At 43.0% G+C, this 20,595-nt stretch overlaps 1 protein-coding gene across 1 annotated transcript in view; it reads left to right on the top strand.

The window, feature by feature from the left end:
• LOC147679544 (sodium-dependent serotonin transporter-like) overlaps positions 1-20,595 on the top strand; it is an 842,014-nt gene that overhangs the window by 92,411 nt on the left and 729,008 nt on the right. The gene's annotated exons all lie outside the window — the stretch shown is intronic.

The following is a 20,595-nucleotide window of genomic DNA, read 5'->3' as shown; positions in this document are numbered from 1 at the left end:
GGGTTTAGGGCTAATATGATAATGCTTAGGTCATTATGGTACTAGTAGTTACTGGTTGGGTTTTATATTTGCATTTACTTAAAGGTTCTGATGGTTCTGACCATGGCCTGATTGGTCTGGTCCTGTATATAATCCCCTGTGAATATTTACCCGTGCCAGTTGGCACAGTGTAAATGTGTGATTATGTTTCTAATGTGTTTAGGACAATACAAAGGCTATTTGTTATATAACCTTGTGTGGAGTTTCTTTTGTGGTGAGCCTGGTATGTTGTTATTGTGCATGTTACGTGAATGCTTTACACATGGCCACCGGGATAAGCCTGACTGCTCGTGCCAAGCTACCAGGGGGGTGAGCAGGGGTTATCTTTGGCGTGTAACTCCCTTGCCCTGAGTAGAGTGGTGGTTTCTGCCTGGCTTTGGTGCAAGCCTTAGCCAACAAGAAATCCCATTGATAACAGTCTTATTAACATCTTCATTAGCTCTCCTACTCTCCCTAAAATGAACACCCTGTAACAGCCTAGTATGTACTAGTAGGCACTCCATGCCCCAAATAGATGTAAAGAACTCTCTGACAAACAGCCCTTGAAATTACTGTATGTCAAATACCGTTAGATAATGTGATCTAAAAATGGATCCTGTGTCATATCATTGATACATTCACACGTATATGTAATGTCATCATGGTGGGGCATTCGTAGCTTTGTCACACATACATACGCATGCTTTATGATGCATGCGTACTTAAACATTAGTGCCCCTGGTATTTTCATTAGCATTTTCGGTTCAGCAAGAAACATTTTAAAATCTTTCTTTTTATCAATGCTAAACAGCATTGTCAAAAAAGCACCTAATTTTTTTTCAGCAGGGGGAGGGTGGTCTGATCAATGGGGATGGGGAGGTAGTTTGACAGCCTGCAAATTAGTACTTTTTTTGGCATTCTGTCTGAATTATTTATACTGTGCAACCCATCAAAAACCACAGTCTATATTTTTAAAAGCCTAGGAGTTAAGAAATTTGCTTTAACAAAATAATTCAATTCCACAACTAACAATTCCAATCCAACCCACATAATTCCACTACACACCACATGCATACACTTCATAACACGCGGGTCAAAGAAATTGTTGTGGTAAAAGCCATTGTCATTTACAATGCCAATAGCTCTAACTCAACTAAATGCAAGACCTATTGCATTTCTAATGCGTCTGACTTCATAGGACCACTGTGCAAGGCATGGCGGTTGCAAAATTTAAAAATGGGAAAATGTACCAGAAACACAGGTATGTACTGTCAGAGCATTAGGGACATTTGTCTTCTGCTTTTCACCAGTAACCCATTCTCCCTGCTCCGAAGGCTTGTTACTGAAAAGCAAAAGGGAATGCAGAGTGAGTTAGTTATTTTACAGCAACAGATGGCAGATCAAACAAAGCTCCAGGAGACAATAGACCCATTACAGATATGATCTCATGTCTCCTGCTCAAGAAAGGGAGCAAGGTTGACATTGGAAAGGTCCAGCCTTCTGTCTCTTTTTCTCAGCAGTGGGTCTCTTTAAAGAATTTTGAAGGGAAGTGGTTTACCTGGCTTTATGGAGATTTGCTGATTAATATATTTGCCTTCGTTTTGGTTTGAGTTGCTTTTTTAATCGTACCCAGAATGCATCATAGAGGTGGGACAATCATTGTTTTGGTTCCTTATAGTGACCGTAAAAGGTGAAGGGACAATGCAGTACCACGTACTTGCTTGGGGACTCCACCAATCACAGGAAACTCCACCCTTTTTCTTAACACTTTGCAGAGGCTAAGAAGACCTTATGGAGAGTGGACTTGCTGGAGATTCTCAAGGTCAGTTTTCTGAACCTTTTCTGGTCTAACATTGTTGAGGTACCTCAGAAGTGGGTAATCCAGACTCTTGTTGCTGCCAAAGGTCACTCTACAAGTGTAGCATGGTCTGGATGGCTGGGGAGTGCAGGCACAGAGAGTGCTCTACCATGGATTACCATACAATGCTGCAAGGAAGACCCCAGCTCAGGAGACTTCTAGAGCAAAGCAAAAGTGTCAGGAATGAGAGTAATACAAAAGGTCAGGGATTGCAACACAAAGAGACTGAAGATTATGGGGAATAGAAAAAAACTGTTACGTGTGTTAGAGATTGGGTATCTGGTTGGCAAAGGTATGCACCCTGTCCAAGCAGGAACCACAATCCTAGTCAGGGTAAGCCACAACACACTCTAAGTTAACCTGTGCTCACCTTCTGATAGGTTGGCACAGAGCAGTTAGGCTTAATTTAAGAGGCAATGTGTAAAGAATTAGTACATAGGTATTGGCACTTAACTCAGTGACATCCCCCTGAGCACAGCCTAAGGCCTGCTGAAAGCAGGATTTAAAATTCTTAATTGAGGTTTGTGAAGGATGACGGCTGATCAAATACTCGTTTTATTCATGAAGTGTTGTTGGTTCAACTCTAAAGTAAATTAATTGAATAAACGTAAATCCATCTGTTCATTTAGACATGTCTCCCGATGCATTTCGGGCGGGTCGCCCTTTGTTACGGGAAGTATCTACGAAATGAACACGCGAAGAAAATCACAAAGGGCACCAAACTTACTAGGAGGATATCCCTTCACGTGTAAACCCGGTGTTAAAAAACTGAAGATGTAAAAAAAGAAGAAAGATCCACAGTCACCGCAAATTTAAAATAAGATTGCTGAGAGGTAAGGGTTAGAAATACTGCAAACTGCAGCATCTAGTGGTAATGTGCCAGGAAAAATTAAAAGGTGAAGCCGACATGTTCAAAAAGCACAGAGCTCTATTGCTCACATTAAAATGTGCAATTTCATGAAGCCGAACTGAAATATATGGTGATGTTTATAACAGTTGGAAATGTTGTGGGTTACATGCGGTGTTCTACATGCGATATCATAAGTGGCAATAAAGGCTGTAAGTTGAATCGTGAAGCGCAAGTAGAATCATGCACGTTGTAAAGAAATGTGTGTCACATTACTTAGAGGACATCAAACACAGAGGAAAGAAAGTCGGCGGAATCATTAAAGCCGCTGACTCGTGAAGTTAAAAGAGAGTGATACGCTGCTGATACGTGTGTGCGTGTGCATTCAAATCATAATCAATAGTTGACAGTATGCGGGTGCTTAAAATCAACTAAAGGAGAACTTACAGTTCTGAAAGATACAGCGGTCGCGTGTTCGGGGAATGGAGCATTCAAGGCGCATGTGGTGTCGATAAAATTTAAGGTGTGTGAATCCACCGAAACTGAAAAAGACCAAGGTGTGCACAAGCTCAGACCCTCTGACAATGGGTGCCACCTTGAAATGTAGTACAGAAGCACATAACGCAGTAAGAGTGCAGACGGTGAAGTACAGTGAAAAATAAAAATAGGACCAAGCCCTAAGAAAATAGTTGTGCAGACGTGAAAACAAATAAATGGAGACAGTAACAAGAAGATTACATATTGGTGAAGCACCGTGAAAACTAATGAAAATGGGATGTAACCCTAAAAACTGAGTGAGGTTGTACAAACTAAGTATATAGAAACAAGTATATAGAAACAATAACATAAAAATTACACATAGGAAGAGACTACTAATCCATAGAGTATAAAATATCAACTGACATGAAAAAGTACCTAAGCTAATGGGAAAACCATATAAAGCGAAACAAGAGTTGAAAATACAAATATCCAAGTACCAAAGATGATGGGAAAAAAGGGTTGACAAAGATGAGACAAAAAAAATACGTGAGGATTGTGTGAGAGAACAGGTGTGGAAGAATAAGTATAAACACCAAGATTTTGAGTGAATGCATGCAAATGATATACGTAAGCATGAAGAGATGATGCAAAGCTGAGGTGAGTGATGGTGTGGGCTAATAAAATGGATGTGACCTGGAGAGAAAAGGATGAAAAAAATAATAGAGAATGATAAAAATGATGAAGAATATGAGACAAAAGTGTAAAAAGTAGGAGGTAGAGAAAAAATCATCATCAGACAAATGAGATCAAAATGTCATATAGTAGCATGAGAATTCCATACGGTCCTTTAAGCCATATGGTTTCGTTGAGTCCAGGAACTTGAGCCAATGATTTTCTCCTTGTAAGAGAAAGTTGTTGTTGTCTCTGCCCTCTCGTTTCTCAATGACTTCCAGGACCAAAAATTGTATTTGACTGACGTTGTGTCGGTTCTCCATGAAATGTTCAGCAATGACTGATTTTACATTTCTGGGTCAGATATTGCTCTTATGTTAATTTATTTGAGTTTTGATCTTTCTTTCCGTCTTGCCAGTATATACAAGGCCACATGGGCACTAAACCATGTAAATAAAAGTTTTGGTGTCACAGTTCGTGTTGACCTTGAGTTTGATTTTCGTGCCTTTCATGGGGTGTGAGATGGTTGATCCTTTGATGATGTTATTACAATTGTTGCAGTTGTAGCATGGTATGTTTCCTTTGTAAATGGTTGGTGTGGCAACTTTGAGTCTGTTCGCAATTAGTTCTTTGATGTTTTTGCCCCTGTTGTATGCGTAGTTGGGTAAGTCATTGAAAATGTCTTTGAAATTGGGTTCCAAAGCTAATATAGACCAATGATCCTTGATTGCCTTTTTGTATCAATGACTCAAAGTTGAACATTTTGACACCACAACTCTGCGTTTGGACTCCATCTTCAATGGCGTTGTCAGAAGATCTGTTCTATTTTTAATGGCACAAGGTGTCTAGGCTTGTTCAAGCGCGCTGTGGGGATATCCTCGTTGACTGAATCTGTTGAACATGTCGTCAGCTTGTTGTTCAAACTTAGCCGGATCTAATACTATTCTTTTTAACCTGAGTAGTTGTGAATAAGTTAGATGGTTCTTAAGGGAATTCTGATGAAAACATTGTTAGTGTAACAGGTTATTTCTGTCAGTGATCTTTCTGTAAATATTCATCTCAAGAGTGTTACCTGATCTGCTGATAAGCACATCAAGGAAGGCTATTGTTTGTGGGTTGACCTCATAGGTAAACTCGATTCTGTCGTTGATGGTGTTCAAGGCGTTCAAAGCCCCCAATAAACTTTCATGGGAACCCTTCCATACTATGAATATGTGATCAATGTACCTCAAAAAGATGGTGGCATATCCTTTCCACACAGTTGTGTTGAGTATGTTGTTCTCTTCGAACTTGTTCATGAACATATTGGCATATGAAGGGGCGGCACAATTGCCCATTGAAGTTCCTGTGAGCTGAAGGTAACACTTGTCTTCCTACTTGAAATAATTCTGGTTTAGAGTAAAGTAAAGTAGTTCCATCAGAAAGAGTTGAAAATCTGAGTCTACTTCAGAGTTTAATAGTATTTCTTCTATGGCTTCCAAGCCCAGGTTATGCGGAATCGAGGTGTAAAGAGACTTTACATCAACCGTACACAACCAAATTTCTTCATCTGTGATGTACTTTACGGTCTTTATTTTGGAAAGAAGATCAGTGGTGTCTCTCACGTAGATCCTCATGTTGGTGACAAAAGGTTGTACCTGTCTATAAATTGACCCACAGGTTCATGGAGGCTACCCTTGATCGATGCAATTGGCCTAAAGGGGGGTGTTGTTAGTTCTTGTGAACTTTAGGTAGCATATATAGAATGGGTGTCCTTGGGTTAGAGTGAATGATGTATTTCCAGTTTTTTCATTGATGACTCCATCATCAACGATCTTTCTCACAAGGTTATTCAAAATTACAGCAAATTGTTCAGTAGGATTGTACTCGATTGTGCAGTAGGTATCTGTAATGTGCGCCTGCACTTGCTCACAATAAAAACTGGTATTCATAATGACTAATGCTCCTCCTTTGTCAGCATTCTGACAAATAATGTCTGGGTTGTCAGCCATTCCTTTCAAAATCGCAAATTCTTTTGTTGGAAAGATTGCAATGATTGGATTGCCATTTAAAAATGAATCTACGGATGTCTTGTTTGATGAGGTTCTCGAAGGTATCAAGACTCTTATGGCTGACTGGAGCCATGTATGTGCTCTTGCATCATAAACCGCGGAGTTGATCTCGACCTTCCTCGTTGTGCTTAACTACGATGTTGTCAAAGAAGTGCCTTAAACGTCAGTTGCGCATAAGTCTAAACAGACCTATCTCAAGTTCTAAACTGTTAGTGTGACTGGTCGGTACGAAGGATGTTCCTTTTTGAAGGGTGTTGATTTCTGTGGGGTCTATCTATCATAAACCTCCACCCAAGAGTATACTTCCCCTAACTTATAATCCATAGTATCGCACTTGTATTTGCGGTTCTTTCTGTTGTTGATTTATTGAGTATATTTCTCCAATTGGGAATTGATATCTTCAAGTGTTTTAGACCAACCGTCAGTAGACATGATGTTTGTCAGTTCTTGTTTGGTCTGAGCAATCTCTTTGTTGAGTTCTTCTAGTATTTTCGACAGTTCCTCAATAATAAGTAAAATGAGGTCAAGTGAGAACTTGTTGAGAATAGAATACAATTTTTCAACACATTTTGGGCTATTTTTGCATAATATAGGTTTTAAAGGAATTCGTAATCCGCTAGGAATCCTTTGTGCATGGTGGTGTCTTATAAGTGTGCTGGTGTGCAAGCGTTGGTTAATCTCTCTTTGGGTCAAGTATATTTTGGTCAAGTACAGCAATAGTCTGATGTTGCTTTCTTTATTTTTAGTGATAGATGTTTGAGAGGTATCGACACGTAAATTGTATTAACATCTTCTTCTTAAAAAGCAAACGTCTCTGCTCTTAAATCGGCCAGGGTGGTGATGTCATCATATGCCATGTTTGAGCAAATGTAGATGGAGTGTGCTGTGTTCTAAAATCAGAAAGTACTCAGGAACGTAGGTAGTTTGAACATGGACTTCTAAAGAAGTCTCAGGATGTAACGGTTGTGGCATGCCTCGGGTTTCACCCTTTGATCAGGGTGTGAATCCAAATGCACAAAGGAAGTGGCGCTTAACCAGGAGACAAACCCCTGAGCACAGCCTAAGGCCTTCTGAAAGAATTAGTACAACACTTGAAAGAGTAACACAAAACACCACAAAAAGACTCCACACCAGGTTAGGAAAATAGAGCTTAAATTAATGAATAAAATAAGACCAACATTTCAAAAATCCAATAAGCAGAATTTTAGATGAGAAATTTTAAAGAATAAACTCTATTTGAATAGCACTTAGAAGCAATAAGAGCCTATTTGAGATATCTGGTCGCGTTGGACCCCAATATATCCAAAAGTTCAAGCCGACTGCGATATAATGCGGGTTGGAAACAGTTCCAGGTAAGACACCCATAGTTTTACCTTCTCAAGAATTGTGCCGAGACTCCAGTTCACTGGTAGGAGATTGCCGGGAGCAAGGAGAGCCTCTCTGGCAGTGGTCGACGTGGCGTGTAGAGCAGGTCGGGCATCACGGAGGGGTGGGCTGGAGCTTTGCAGTGGCGATCCACGCTGGCGGATGAGCTTGCTGTGCAAAGAGTTGAACTTGCAGCAGCTTGAGCTGATCCTTTGTGCAAGTGGCACAGTTCCAGAGCGAACTGGCCCATTCACATTCAAGAAGAGCCCCACAAAGATTGACTTAGGAAGCCAAAAACAACGCTCTTGAGACCAGGACCTAAGAGGCATCTCTTTAGTGGTTGGGAGCTTGTTTAAAACGGGTTTAGAAGTTCTGGGGAGTCTGTTATGTCCCTGAGGCTCAGATCAGGAGCCAGTTGACTAGGCCTTGGAGTCACTCTGGGTTCTCAATGGGTTCCAGGTATGTTTGTTCCTCTCCAGGTAAGAGGGCAGCAGGTCAGCACATTTACTGCAACAGTTCTTCTTAAGCAGCAATCTAGCAGAGTGACAGACCTGCAGCAGCAGAAGAGTCCTTCATCTTGGCAGAATTTCCACTGGTCCCGAAGTCTACTGAGTTGGTAGGGTCTGAAGTCCAGTTCTTATACCCAATGGTAAAACACTCAAGATGGTGGACAGAATGTTGCACAATGGCAAAACATTCACCCCCAGTCACAGATCTGGGTTTCATCCATCGTTATTTTGCTCACCAAGCCACGCCAGATCTGACATGGCCATATGCAAATCAGTCTTGACCCTATGCCTCATGGGAATAGTCCAGAACGATTTGCCATGCCATGTCTTCCCTGGACCGGAATCAAGCATCCTAGGACCGGTTTCTGGCTATCAGCCATCTTCAGCCAGGATAGCTAAACTCCAGTGGCCTAGTGAGCACGGGGCCCACGTCTGGGCATACCCTTCCCACATAGGGTGAACAGGGTGATCAAAATAACCTCTATAGGTGTACCTTGAAAATACCTATGTCTAGCTCCAAACATCTAAGTGACTTGGCCTGGAATGAACAATGTAATTGAATAACAAGACGAAGAAATCAATGAGCGTCATTTTGGCTAAAGTCGATGAACAGAGCATATGACAGTTAATTGAAAAGTGGATAGCAGCATATTGTGGAAATCTGATATCATCAACCAGCTCACAAGGTGCTTCCACCCAAGAAGGGAGGAGGCCATTAGAAACAAACTGGGATACTCAAAAATATCTTCAGGGGATGCATCTTCACTCTGAGCAGTGTTCTGTAGCCAGGAACAATTTGACAAATTTGCCCTGACCATGATAGATAGTAGAAATCCAAGTGTAGGGCTTTCACCTCTGATGTCTTGAGGCTGCCATACCATGGACGCTCAATTGCAGACCAACTACCACTTTTATCACTTGACTCCCAGGGTATTGAGGCACAGCAATCATTATCTAAGGCTGACTTACTGAGGTGCTGAGAACAAGAAACCCAGAACTCGGCAACACGCCCAAATAACACTCAATAAATCAATGTCCAGCCAGTCCCTTTTCTTTTAAAAAGAAACATACTTTAATGCAAACTCAACTAAATACTGTGCAACTGTGCAACTACATACTGTACAAATATTTTCTAGGTTTCAGGTAGCATCACGATTAGGAACGTCTCCTAAAGAGGCCTTGAGGTAACCATGACGCAAATTACACTAGAAAGAAATCACGCACAAGGCACATAACCTTTTAAATTTAGTCTCCTTGTTTTCTACAAGGTACTAGGTGACAATTTGTGCACTGACAGGTTCTAACCATAGGTCGAGCAAACGACCTCATACAGGTTTATTGTGATGTATATGACCAGTCAATGGGTGTATATTAAGATGTTCACAATACAAATGCACGAGTTACTGCCTTTAATACACATTCTACCGCATCAATTATTACATAAATCCTCTGCCTATTGAAGCCAAACATGTTTCTAGCCAGACTGATTTGCAGTTTGCCTCCACGACAGTGCTCCTTGTATCAAATGTAGCGCTGACCACCGGACCAGCGGTCATCTCTCTACCTTGAAAGGAACTTCCGTCACGGTGATACCCTTCAAGGTACAAAAGGTCTGGCGGACAGGTGCCTTTGGTTTTTACCGCTGTTCACGAAGCTTTTACGTTTTTTTGTTTTTCGGAAAAGAAGTCCAAAGTGGGATTTGTGTCTGAAAAAGAAAAAATGAATGACCTCACACCCTGAGAGATTTCTCCCGCTGTGCTGGGGTCATGATTGGGTTTTTGTGTTCCTCATCAGCAGCGTTTTCCTGGTGGTGATGGACTGAAAGAAAAGAATGGTACACTGTCCACTCTGAATATGGTGTGCAGTGTAATATTCTTCCTCTCACGACCCCAACTCCGTTGGGCCACCAAAGGTAGCTTTCAATTGACATATATATCAGGGGCTCTATTGACAGAAAGCTAAAGCTCCCCTGACTCTAAATGAGGCAGACAGACAGAGCATTTGGTGGATACTCCATTGCATTTACAACCTACCCTGCCAGACAAACCCTAAATTAACCCCTCCGTTTTTATGAACAAGGAGATCTATTCACAAACTGCACTTTATAGTGCGTTTAATAGTCTACAATAGTACTACTCACGTACTACAAGATGCTCTTCACAAACCTACATGCTGAGGCCTCCTCCTCCCCTATCATTTCTATGTGGAAAACTCTGTATAAGTGTGCATACATTTTTCTAGTAAATGCAGAATGGACGTGGATGAAAAATTGGGAATACTTCCTATAAACTGTGAGGTGTTTAGGGAAGGGTAAGGAGGGTGTAAGCAAATGTTAGGATGGATTCTGGGAGGGGCAAAACCCCTCCCACCCACCACAAATGAGAAACCCCTGGCTATTCACAATCTGCACTTCTCTTCTTACTACAACCAAAAAGCTCCAAGAACGGTTTGAAATGTACTCCAGATCAGACCTGGAATAAGTGCAGCACCACACTTGACCAAGCACTGGCAATGCAACACCCTTGAATAGAAAGTAATTGGGACAGTGCCTTAAAATAAAATCCCATAGGAAATAATGTTAAAATAAATTACCCTATTTTGAGTTTTAAAAATGTATTTACGTTTTATATATTATTAAAATTGCATATATTTTTAAACAAACGGTTCCAATGTAAACATAACTTTCAGTTGTTTTGCAAAATATAATAATTAATTACAATTAATCCTATACATAATGTTTACTCATTTTAATGTAGAATAAATAAAAAGAAACATTTTAATGGAGGTGGGATTTTTTGTTGTAATACATTTTTAAAGAAATAATTAAACACAAATTAAATAAATTTAAATTGCTTTAATTCTGAATAAACTTATAAGATAACTTTGCTATTTTTAGATTAAATAACATTATTTTACATTAATATTTAGTATTAAAACATAATTACTATATTGTTTGAAAATAAAATACACATTTTCCTTTGTCCTACACTTTAGATAGAGAGACATCTGCCTATGTGTGAATAGTTACTAGTAATAACTTTACTCTTGTAAATTTGTCTCCACCCACTTTTGTCAGAGGTGAAAACTTTGAAATACACTCTGGAATAACTTTACAGCTTAAATGGTGACTAGTCAAAAGTACTAAAGTTACTGTGAAGTGTAAGGGTACATTTACACATGACTGTATGTACATGTGTAGATTTTTCTTTGTGAATGGAGCCCAAGATCTCATGAATGTGAGATTATGCTTGTCTGAGCAACCTACTCAACACTTTATTCTAGGTCATCCTTTATGCTTAGCAATCAAGATACTGAAAATGTAGTCCTCTCCTTTCAGCAAATGTTGTGCGGATAGCCTGTCCTTCAATGGAAAAACAAGAAATTGAGGCCGTCCTGTAAAGCACTTGAGCCTGAAGCAATCAATGCTGTTGAAGTACAAGGGTGCGCTATGGTGTATATACGTGCATAATTGACCAGACACTCTCGTTGCGTAGAAACTGCAACCAGATAATGAATTCTTTTTTGCATGGTGCCATAGAGACCTTTTCAAGAATTTAAGATAGCATTTGCTTTAATTCGGTACTTCTAGTAAAAGTGCTTAGTTTGTTCGCAAGTGCTCACAATGTGCAAGTGAAAGTACACTAAAGATCCTGAATATACCAATTAAGATAATAGACCGATATATGGCACATATACATTATGGCACAAAATGAATGAGTTGTATTCAACCTGTAATTATTTAAGGATTCGTCAGCAGGACGAATTAGTTCGATGCAGGGTCGGAATAGTTCCTGTTTCATGGACTGGGATAAATTCAGCATACTGGATGTAAAAAAAAAAAAATCACATAGATGGGCCCTGTAGATATGTATGACTTCTGCACCACTAGTCTGCACATGGCCAAATGAAGAATTATTTCACTTAGCGCCGCACTGCAGTTGTGGGTGATTGCTGGAAAGCGAACTTCCCTCCACCAGGCCAGCTGTGGCCGGTCCATTGGGGCTGAGGGGCGACGCCCCTCCACCTTTTGCCCCTCACGAACAGTGTCGGTCAGGCTGAACAAAGGTCAGCCTGACAGACACGGTTCATTTGAGGTCAGGCAGCCAGGAGCCAGACATATGCAAAATGCCCAGGTTCCTGGCTGCCTGAGCTGAACTTTGCTGGGATGAGGAAGTCTCAGCTCCTGTGAGCGTGACATCCTCAGCTCAGCAAAGGTCAGCTCCGGGGTAGCGTCACTGATTGCCTCCCACCTGGCCGTTTCAGTTTTAAGCCCTGAAGCGCCCAGGATCGACTGTCAATCAGTGACACTTCATCACAGAGCTTTGTGATGACGTTGGGACTGTTGACTTCCCTGAAGGCAGCAGGCCCTAGCCTCCTGCAGCCTCTGAGGCAGAGCTGGCAGCAGGTACTTTTTTTTGTAAATTAATGTTTGGTGTGTGCTTGCGTATATGTAATGTAATGTAATGTAACTGGACACTTGTAGAGCGCAACTGTCACTCTGAGGATCATCATGGTGCTAGACGGAACCCGAGGTTGAAATGAATTGGGGGGCTGCAAGCCAGGGAAAGGCGTTAGATAAGAGTTCTGCAAAGGGTGTCAGGGGCTGAGAAAAGTGTCTCAGATTGGAACAGGCGGAGCTTGTTTGGGAGTTTGTTCCAAGCCTTGGAGCCTATCACTGCGAGCGATTTTCCTCCCTTTGAGACATATCTAAATGCTGGTATTTGCGTTTGATGATATAAGACTACGGGAGGGTGTACATCGCATGAATCTGGTTCGGAGGTAGTGTGGACCTGAGGAACGGACTATCCTGAAGGTGATTATCAGGACCTTGAATAGAACTCTTTTGTGGATTGGCAGCCAATGGAGTGTTTCCAACGCCGCCGATGCTGAAGACCTCCTAAGCCGTTTAGCACTTAACGTGCTGCTGCGTGTTGGACCATTTGGAGCTTGTGTAAGAAGGAAATATTTGTACTTGCATAAAGGCTGTTACAGTAGTCCAGTCTAGATGTGATTAGGGCCACTGCAACTGTCTGTCTGGCTGAGATGGGAAGCAAATCAAAAACAAATTTGAGTGATTTTATGATACGGAAAGGGATTCAGCTGTAGACAGTAGGGCTGATTCTGTTGAGTGTTGAGGTCTGAAACTGGATTGGTTGGGGTGAAGCAGATGCTTCTTCCAAGTATGTTGTAAGTTGGGTATTAACAAGTTTTTCTATTATCTTATTGAGGCATGGTAAGAGAGAAATAGGTTGAAGATTGGAGTGGGTAGAGGGGTCCGCAAGTTGTTTCTTTTGTAGTGGCTTTACGGCAGCGAGCTTCCATTCTGTGGGGATCTTAGCAGTTTACAGGGAAGCGTTTATTATTTTGTTTATGATAGGATTCATGGTGTTGATTAAGACGTGCAGGATCGACGGAGGACAGGGGTCAAAGGGGGACCCTGATTTAGTGGTGAGGATCGCCTAACGGGATTCGTCAGGACTGATTGACTTAAAAGTTTGCGAGTTCACTCTATCTTTGCCTAAAGCAGCATTGTTGTTAGTGGAAGGGAGAGAAGGAGAAGTGAAATCTTTTTGTAATGTCAAAACTTTATGTTCAAAATAGTCAGCTATGCTGTTGCAAAGGGACTGTGTGGGGAGATCTCTTGTGTAGAGCTTTGTTATTTATTTATTTATTATTTATTTGGTGTATTTGTAGAGCGCGAACCTGTCACCCAGAGGGCATCCTGGAGCTTTGGGATTGGTGAAGGCATTAACTATCTTAAAAATAGCTTTTTGGTGTGAGCTGGTTGCATTGATTACTTCTGTATAGTAAGCTTTTTTGGCTATTTTGATCTGGGTATGATAGTTTTTGAAGGCCACTCTAAACTTGCTTAGTTCAGTCTGCTCGTAGTTATGACGCCATCTGTATTCTAGGGTCCTATAGTGGGTTGTAGCTCTTTCAAAGTTTGTGAAAACCATGGAGCAGAGGGCTTCTTTTTTAGGTGGACGTTTTGTGCACCTGGGGGTGCAAAGTGGTCCCTCAGGGTATACAGCCACTGCGTGAAGAGCTGGTTGTCCACTGTTGGATCTCCTGACAAGTTAGGTCTGCTGGCTAGCGCAGGTGGATCAAGGCCAGGGTGAGCTGTCTCCACCTAGGCTTGTCTTGATGAAAGAACCTGGCATGCCCTGTGGTTTTTGGCGCGCTCTGGGCTATGATTTCAATAGGAATCAGCCTATGATTGATCCAAATTAAGTCAACTGGGGCCTTGACTTTAAGGGTTTTAAGATTGGAGCAAATGCAATCTAGAGTAAAGCCAGCGTTATGGGTGGCAGAAAAAATCTGTTGCTCCAAGCCAAGTATGTTCATAATTTCCTTGAATCTTGTTGCCCCAAGGTCGTTATGTGTGTCAAGGTGGATATTATTGTCCTCATACAGGGTAAAATTGGAGAATCTAAGAGTGAGTGAGCTCACTATGTCTCGAATACTTTCCTGAAAGGCCTTGTAGGGACCCAGTGGGCAGTAGAGTAATGCTCCTGCAATCGCGAAGGAGTCTTTTAATTGGAAGCAGAAGCTGATACCCTCTGCTCCTTTGATGTCTAATAGTTAAGAAGGTGCACATTTCATTGAGCTATGAAGGATGATTGCTAGGCCTTCTCCACATTGCTCAGGTCTATCTAATCTCTGGATGAGGTAACCAGGTGGGAGGGCATTGACTATATCTGGATTGCATCGGGCCTTCAGCCAGGTATCGGTTACAAAAAGGCAATTAAGTTTGTCATTTATTATTAAATTGTGGATATGTTGGGTATGCTTGCACATAGAACTAGTATTTATTAGCCAACTGCGTAAGCAAATTGGTATGGTGCAGCTTTCGGATACTATATCCTATATAGGCCTGAGAGATTGTTTACAGTTCTTGCAGCAAATTGGCTCTTTCCCGTTTGCTACATCCAACAAATTTTTACAGTTTGCGAGGTTTCTGTTTAAGGCTAAAATGCTGTCCTTAGTAAGGCGCTCATCTGGGGAAAAAGGGCAGCGTTTCTGGTGCTGTATGCATTCCGGGCAGGGACAGGCACAGACGGGCTTGCCTTTGGCATACCTTTAGTGCGCCTGCTGCGCAGGTCCGCTCCATGTCGGCGCCACCCCCCACTTTAATAGTGTGAGGCTGGTATCCCTGGGGAGAGACTAGAACGTCTCCCTCTCAAAATGGCTTCCGCTGATGTGCTAGAGGAAGTGAGGAGAATCTGGTGTCATTCCTCCCTCCACTCAATCAGCAAAAGCTGTGGTTGCCTGGGGAGGAAATGAGGGCGAGAGAGCAATGTTTGAAATTAAAAGGTAGGAACCGAGAAGTCTTTTAAAAAAATATTTCTTAGAAAATACAATGCGTGCAAGAGTCATCAATTGTAACCAATTGTTTCAATTCCTAAATTAGAGAAATCAATGCATTAGCAGCACAGTGAATTAAAAATACAATAGAGCTTGTGGAAGCAGTACAAACAACTTATCTGGTACATAGGTACCTGCTAGCAGCTGTTTGGTAAAGACTATTGTGAATGGATGTGTTTGTGTGTGTTTGCACACATGTGAATGCATGGCTGTGAGTGTTATGTGTATGTGTGCCTGTGTGTCCTGTCCGCCCCTCCATCCAAAACTTACAGCTCACCACTGCACCAGGCATCTAACATTTAGGCCTTAGGATGCGAGCAACAACTCCTGGACTTTTTGTGATCAGTGCTGACTCCTTCACCCTGCCTGACACTATTTTTCTGTGTTGGGCTGGAAAGCGATTTTCTCCCTGATGCCAGGAAGGGAAACCAATTGCTACTAGTATTCTTCCACTCTTCTCTATTGTGGTGTGGAGATTGCAGGGCACAAGTCGATGGTACACGCAGGTAGATGGCTCTACCCACTCTTTTCACAGAGTGGACGCCTTCTACCCTGCCAAGAGGTTGAGCCCCACAGAAATATGCTAAGCTTGTCCCGGTGTGACTTTCTGTCACAGGGACACAATTAACAGCCCTGCTTTCGTTTGGAGCAGCAACATGGAGGCAGCAAAGTGTCCCCACACTAAATGCAATGGAGGGGAAATAAAGGCACAAAACTTATCACTACACAGGTACTTAAGAGGCATGCTTTTGACTTTGTTCAGTCCCTGCATATGAGATATACATACACTGTTAGAATGTCAGGTGTGTTGGTGTGTCCCAGTGTTTCCATAAATAACAATTTAAATACCGCGATTTTGTTTTATCTCATTAATAGCACTATAGTGCTACTCATCCCATTGCAGGGTATAAGAGCGCTTTACATCACTTATACACATTATACAGTGACAATAAATCATATGTATGTAAATCAATGTACAGGTTGTGTAACAGAAGACAATGAGGGTTACAAGGTGTAGGAAGAGCAGCATGTCTTTGATAGCTTACTGTGCTATATTTGAAGGGTTACAATTTATGAACTGCAAGTAATATAAGGATCTCTATGTAAAAAGCAGTAAACCACCTATCCATTTATATAAAATGAAAATCTATCATCTGCGTGTTACATACTATGCTACTTTGATTCAAAACTAGGACTAGAAAAAATACAGAGCACTCCAGCAATTAGTTATCTTACCAATATTATTATTTCCTGAGATGTACTGGCCACACAAAGATCTTTGTAGCAGGTGCCTTAACTGCATAAGATATTTTAAAATGCAGACTTTGCAACCAGTTAAACAGAACAGAGTTATCAACTCATTTTGCCATGTTGCCGATTTCTTTGTGGCAGGGTTTTAAAAAATAAATGTATGAGGTCCAGATTTTATGTCTGGGTTGCATTATGTTTTTGGCACAACTCTGAAACAAAATCTAATTTGTTAAATATTGTAATGCAGTCAAATGCACTCATGACAAACCAGGTAAACAATTGTGTGAGTACTTAAGATCTGATGTCACTTCTGATGAGGTCATGGGTTGCGATGCCACTTCCTGTGATGCAACGTGCAATGTCACATGCCGTGCAGGTAGTCACAGGTAGACTACCTGAGTGCCACGGTTTGGGAGTCATACCATGGAGCATTTTTCAATTAAATAGCTCCATCGTCTATATTTCTTCTTTATAGCGGCTAGCAGCAGACTGCATTACCGGTGATCCCCTCGATGATAGACTGACTACAAGCCATTATCTAACACAGAACCTTGACATATTTGCACCTCTGTGCAATTTTATGTTTAATGTGAACCCCTCTTTCCAGCATTGGCCGCACTTCCAATCTGATTGATGCAACTTACTTCATGACTGCATGTTTCTTTAATTCCAGTACCATCTGATTAAAGTGTAATCTTGCCCAAATGATGAGCTTCATTTGAATAGTCAAAACGCCGGCAACTACTCCGTATACATCCTGGTGTTCTTCGGTTCTTAACATATTCTGCATTAATTTAAATTTCATTGCCCATGTTATGTATCCAATTGTTCACATTTAGCTTGCACCTTTTATGCTGGTTTTACACCTTGTTACGTGTCTCACCTGCATCGTTCACTTATCAGTCAAGGACTTTGTGTGCACTAATTTGCGGATTACATTGGTAAACTATGCGTTACTGCTGTCACATGTCTCTCTTGTGCTGATCACTTCTCACACAAGCACTTTGTGTGCACTATTTTGTGGATAACACTGATAAACCATGTATTAGTGCCTTTCTAACTCCCTCCGTGTTTCTTTGTCATTGATTTTAGGTTCTCTCAATTTGCCTAAAACAAAATCTGTTGAGACAATGTTGTTTGTCACTACTTTTAGAAAGTTGGCATTTTCCTGCTCTTAGCCCGGTGTTCCTGGAGCCTGTCTCTGATCAGTCTGAGGTGGGTGACAGCTACGCTTTATTTATCCCCCAAGACTGCCACACACAAAGGGAGCTTAGGTGTGACTTGATGGGCCTTGATGACTCATCCTGTCAGGTTGGGAGGGAGAAACTGGGCTCATCCCCACAGTTGCACCTGAATAGGATGTGTTCAGTCTCCACACAAAGGGTTGCAACACTCCCCTGTAGAGGCTCTGTATCCAGGACAGGAAGGAAAGATACATGTGCACTTTGAAGCCCTTCGTTGAGGTCTCCCCCACTTCAAAGGCACCATTGGGTACTTCGACATTGATTGTGGTTATCCTATGGATACATTTGAGGTAGATTGTTGACAACTAACCTCCAATATTCATTCGTAAATCAACTGAAGTATTTGACAAACAAAATCCCTTGTAGCTATCCACTACCCTATACTGTGGGGTTCAGACCGTTTTCTGTGAGGAACAACAGGCCCAGGACATAGTCCTGTAGCAGGTTCCAGATCTCTGTGGCATGTTTGGTGAGAAAGTGGCTTTTGAGAAATAGCACAAACCAGAGCAGGATGACAAGTGAGTGAGTGAAGAAATGAGAAGAGTGTGGTCTAAAAATGCCTTGCCTGTAAGGGAACCCAGTCACAGGTAAGTCCTGCAGGGGCTAGGAATGGTACCTCCATAATAGATGGTTCACAACAGGGTAAATTCTCTGCCAGCTTATATATGCTGTAATTTCCACTCGTTGATATAGTGAAAACTTGGGCAATCTGATCCACATATTTCTACACATAGAGGTACGGTTAGAAGAAGATTAAATGTATTTAAACTTTCTAGAATGATCCAAATTTCTACCTTTGCCTGGGTGGGGCTTCTTCGAAGCAGGGGACAGTAATGGCTGTGACTGGTTCTACTAAAGAAAAGCATATGGTCCTAAAGGTGTAGTTTCTTACCTGTAACTCCAGTTCTCTCATAGGGGTATTTCCATGATAGTCATAAGCATTGAATAGTCCTGCCTTTTCTTCAGGGGACCCCAGAGGACTTTTTTCTATAATATATCTTCTTAAGTGCATAAGTTTGCCTTTCTTCAGGAAGACCTTGAAAAGTCACTTAAGAAAGTCATAATGCAGCCTAAGGCCAAGGTTACAGTGATCAGAATTTTTCACCTTGGTGTGGCAAAAGAAGAGACAATCAATCAATCAATTAATCAAACTGGGAATTTATTAAAGCGTGCTACTCACCCGTTAGGGTCTCAAGGCGCTGAGGGGGGGGGGGGGGGGGGAGAACCGCTACTGCTCGAAGAGCCAGGTCTTGAGCTGTTTCCCGAAGGAGAGATGGTCCTGGGTCAGTCATAGGTGGGTGGGGAGGGACTTCCATGTCTTGGCTGCCAGGTAGGAGAAGGATCTTCCTCCGGCGGTGGTTCTACGAATGCATGGGACGGTGGTGAGGGTGAGGCTGGCGGAGCAGAGCTGGCGGGTGGGTGTGTAGAATGTGAGGCGGTTGTTGAGGTATTTGGGTCCCATGTCGTGGAGAGCCTTGTGTGAGTGGGTGAGGAGTCTGAACGTGATCCTCTTGCTGACGGGGAGCTAGTGCAGGTCTCTCAGCTGGGGCGAGATGTGGCTGTGGCGGGGGATGTCCAGTATGAGTCGTGCAGAGGCGTTCTGTATGTGCTGGAGTCTTTTCTGTAGTTTGGCTGTGGTTCCAGCATAGAGGGTGTTTCCGTAGTCCAGTCGGCTGGTGACGAGGGCCTGGGTGACCATCTTCCTGGTGTCGGCGGGGATCCACCGGAAGATCTTTCGGAGCATGCGCAGGGTGTTGAAACAGGATGACGAGACGGCGTTGACTTGCTTGGTCGTCGTGAGGGAGTAGTCCAGGATGAAGCCCAGGTTGCGTGCATGGTCTGTTGGCTTGGGGGCGGTGCCCAGGGCAGGGGGCCACCAGGAGTCATCCAAGGCGGAGGAGGATGTTCCCAGGAGGGAGACTTCCGTCTTGTCTGAGTTCAGTTTCAGCCGGCTGAGCTTCATCCATTCCGCGACGTCTTTCATTCCTTCCTGGAGGCTGGCTCTGGCCGTGGCGGGGTCGTTGGTGAGGGAAAGGATCATCTGGGTGTCGTCTGCGTAGGAGATGATGTTAAGGTTGTGTTGGCGTGCGATGGCTCCGAGGGGGCTCATGTAGACGTTGAAAAGGGTGGGGCTGAGCGAGGATCCTTGCGGGACGCCGCAGATGATCTCGATGGCCGCGGACCAGAACGGGGGAGGCGGACTCTCTGGGTTCTACCGGCGAGGAACGAGATTATCCACTCCAAGGCCTTTCCTTGGATTCCGATGTTGCTGAGGAGCTGCATCAGGGTGCGGTGGCATACGGTGTTGAAGGCTACTGAGAGGTCCAGGAGGATGAGGGCAGCTGTTTCCCCGTTGTCGAGCAGGGACCTGATGTCGTTGGTAGCTGCAATGAGGGCGGTGTCGGTGCTGTGGTTTGCTCGGAAAATGGACTGCGAATGGTCGAGGGATCCGTTTGTCTCGAGGAAGGCAGAGAGTTGTTTGTTGACGGTCTTCTCAATGACTTTGGCCGGAAAAGGGAGGAGCGAGATGGGGCGGAAGTTCTTGAGGTCCGTGGGGTCCGCGGTGGGTTTCTTCAGGAGGGCGCTGAGATCGGCGTGTTTCCAGCTCTCCGGGAAGGTGGCGGAAGCGAAGGAGCTGTTAATGATGTCCCGGAGTTGGGGTGCAATGATGGAGTCGGCTTTGTTGAAGATGTGGTGTGGGCAGGGGTCGGTTGGGGAGCCAGAGTGGATGGTGTTCATTGTGCGGGTGGTGTCTTCGGTGCTGACCGAGGTCAAGGTGCAGAGGGTGGTGGTGGGTGGGGGGCTGGATCGGTGGTTGGGTGCGTGGTCTGTGTGCCGAAGCTGTTGTGTATGTCGGCGATCTTGCGGTGAAAGAACGAGTGAGTCGCAGAGGTCTTGCGAGGGTATGATGTTGTTGTTGCAGGCGCTGGGGCTG

Source organism: Lissotriton vulgaris, chromosome 11 (genome assembly GCF_964263255.1).
Source record: "Lissotriton vulgaris chromosome 11, aLisVul1.2, whole genome shotgun sequence".
Lineage (NCBI taxonomy): Eukaryota > Metazoa > Chordata > Amphibia > Caudata > Salamandridae > Lissotriton > Lissotriton vulgaris.
Note: the sequence above shows the minus strand (reverse complement) of the source record. Positions and strands in the feature narration are given on the sequence as shown.